Raw genomic sequence first — 3,851 nt, 5'->3', positions numbered from 1 at the left:
GGGGGGCTCCGGGATTGTGCTGAGAGGCGGGAACAACGGGGAAGTGACTGGTGAGCAACTGCCGAACATTAATCGTACACGTAGTGTCACGTGACCAGAGTTGTAGTACATGTGGTGTCACGTGACCAGAGTTGTAGTACATGTGGTGTCACGTGACCAGAGTTGTAGTACATGTGGTGTCACGTGACCAGAGTTGTAGTACATGTGGTGTCACGTGACCAGAGTTGTAGTACATGTGGTGTCACGTGACCAGAGTTGTAGTACATGTGGTGTCACGTGACCAGAGTTGTAGTACATGTGGTGTCACGTGACCAGAGTTGTATTACATGTGGTGTAACGTGACCAGAGTTGTAGTACATGCGGTGTCACGTGACCAGAGTTGTAGTACATGCGGTGTCATGTCACCTGAGTTGTAGTACATGCGGTGTCATGTGACCTGAGTTGTAGTACATGCGGTGTCATGTGACCAGAGTTGTAGTACATGCGGTGTCATGTGACCAGAGTTGTAGTACATGCGGTGTCATGTGACCAGAGTTGTAGTACATGTGGTGTCATGTGACCAGAGTTGTAGTACATGCGGTGTCATGTGACCAGAGTTGTAGTACATGCGGTGTCATGTGACCAGAGTTGTAGTACATGCGGTGTCATGTGACCAGAGTTGTAGTACGTGCGGTGTCATGTGACCAGAGTTGTAGTACGTGCGGTGTCATGTGACCAGAGTTGTAGTACATGTGGTGTCACGTGACCAGAGTTGTAGTACATGTGGTGTCACGTGACCAGAGTTGTAGTACATGTGGTGTCATGTGACCAGAGTTGTAGTACATGTGGTGTCATGTGACCAGAGTTGTAGTACATGCGGTGTCATGTGACCAGAGTTGTAGTACATGTGTAGAGAGTATATATATAGAGAGAGTGAGTATATAGACAGCTAGTATATAGAGAGTGTATATATATATAGTGAGTATATAGACAGTATATAAATAGAGTATATAGAGAGAGTGAGTATATAGACAGCTAGTATATATATATATAGAGTGAGTATATATACAGCTAGTATATATATATATATAGAGTGAGTATATATACAGCTAGTATATATATATATATATATAGAGTGAGTATATAGATAGAGAGTGTATATATATATATAGAGTGAGTATATATACAGCTAGTATATATATATATAGAGTGAGTATATAGATAGAGTGTATATATATATAGAGTGAGTATATAGATAGAGAGTGTATATATATATAGAGTGAGTATATAGATAGAGAGTGTATATATATATAGAGTGAGTATATAGACAGCTAGTATATATATATATATATATATATATATAGAGTGAGTATATAGATAGAGAGTGTATATATATATAGAGTGAGTATATAGATAGAGAGTGTATATATATATAGAGTGAGTATATAGATAGAGAGTGTATATATATATATAGAGTGAGTATATAGATAGAGAGTGTATATATATACAGAGTGAGTATATATACAGCTAGTATATATATATATATATAGAGTGAGTATATAGACAGCTAGTATATATATATATAGAGTGAGTATATAGATAGAGAGTGTATATATATATATATATATATATATATATATATATATATATAGTGAGTATATAGATAGAGAGTATATATATATATATAGAGTGAGTATATAGATAGAGAGTGTATATATAGAGAGAGTGAGTATATAGATAGAGAGTGTATATATATAGAGAGTGAGTATATAGATAGAGAGTGTATATATATAGAGTGAGTATATAGATAGATAGTATATATATAGAGAGTGAGTATATAGATAGAGAGTGTATATATATAGAGAGTGAGTATATAGATAGAGAGTGTATATATATATAGAGTGAGTATATAGATAGAGAGTGTATATATATAGAGAGTGAGTATATAGATAGTGTATGTATATATAGAGTGAGTATATAGATAGAGAGAGAGTGTATATATATATATATATATAGAGTGAGTATATATACAGCTAGTATATATATATATAGAGTGAGTATATAGATAGAGAGTGTATATATATATAGAGTGAGTATATAGACAGCTAGTATATATATATATATAGAGTGAGTATATAGATAGAGAGTGTATATATATATAGAGTGAGTATATATACAGCTAGTATATATATATATATAGAGTGAGTATATAGATAGAGAGTGTATATATATATAGAGTGAGTATATATACAGCTAGTATATATATATAGAGTGAGTATATAGATAGAGAGTGTATATATATATAGAGTGAGTATATAGATAGAGAGTGTATATATATATAGAGTGAGTATATAGATAGAGAGTGTATATATATATATATATAGTGAGTATATAGATAGAGAGTATATATATATAGAGAGTGAGTATATAGATAGAGAGTGTATATCTATAGAGAGTGAGTATATAGATAGAGAGTGTATATATATAGAGTGAGTATATAGATAGAGAGTGTATATATATAGAGTGAGTATATAGATAGATAGTATATATATAGAGAGTGAGTATATAGATAGAGAGTGTATATATATAGAGAGTGAGTATATAGATAGAGAGTGTATATATATATAGAGTGAGTATATAGATAGAGAGTGTATATATATATAGAGTGAGTATATAGATAGTGTATGTATATATATATAGAGTGAGTATATAGATAGAGAGTGTATATATATATATATAGAGTGAGTATATATACAGCTAGTATATATATATAGAGTGAGTATATAGACAGCTAGTATATATATATATAGAGTGAGTATATAGACAGCTAGTATATATATAGAGAGAGTGAGTATATAGATAGAGTGTATATATATATAGAGAGTGAGTATATAGATAGAGAGTATATATATATATAGAGTGAGTATATAGATAGAGAGTATATATATATATAGAGTGAGTATATAGATAGAGAGTGTATATATATATAGAGTGAGTATATAGACAGCTAGTATATATACAGTATAGTGAGTATATAGATAGAGAGTATATATATATATATAGAGTGAGTATATAGATAGAGAGTGTATATATATATATAGAGTGAGTATATAGGCAGCTAGTATATATATATAGAGTGAGTATATATACAGCTAGTATATATATATATATAGAGTGAGTATATAGATAGAGAGTATATATATATATATATAGAGTGAGTATATATACAGCTAGTATATATATATATAGAGTGAGTATATAGACAGCTAGTATATATATATATAGAGTGAGTATATAGATAGAGAGTATATATATATATAGAGTGAGTATATATACAGCTAGTATATATATATATAGAGTGAGTATATAGACAGCTAGTATATATATATATAGAGTGAGTATATAGACAGCTAGTATATATATATATAGAGTGAGTATATATACAGCTAGTATATATATATATATAGAGTGAGTATATAGACAGCTAGTATATATATATATATAGAGTGAGTATATAGACAGCTAGTATATATATATATAGAGTGAGTATATAGATAGAGAGTATATATATATATAGAGTGAGTATATAGACAGCTAGTATATATATATATATATAGAGTGAGTATATAGATAGAGAGTGTATATATATATATATAGTGAGTATATAGATAGAGAGTATATATATATATAGAGTGAGTATATAGACAGCTAGTATAAATATATATATATATAGAGAGAGAGTGAGTATATAGATAGAGAGTATATATATATATATATAGAGTGAGTATATAGATAGAGAGTATATATATATATATAGAGTGAGTATATAGATAGAGAGTATATATATATATAGAGTGAGTATATATACAGCT

Source organism: Leptodactylus fuscus, chromosome 2, assembly GCF_031893055.1.
Source record: "Leptodactylus fuscus isolate aLepFus1 chromosome 2, aLepFus1.hap2, whole genome shotgun sequence".
NCBI classification, from domain to species: domain Eukaryota; kingdom Metazoa; phylum Chordata; class Amphibia; order Anura; family Leptodactylidae; genus Leptodactylus; species Leptodactylus fuscus.
This window is presented reverse-complemented; position numbering follows the sequence as displayed.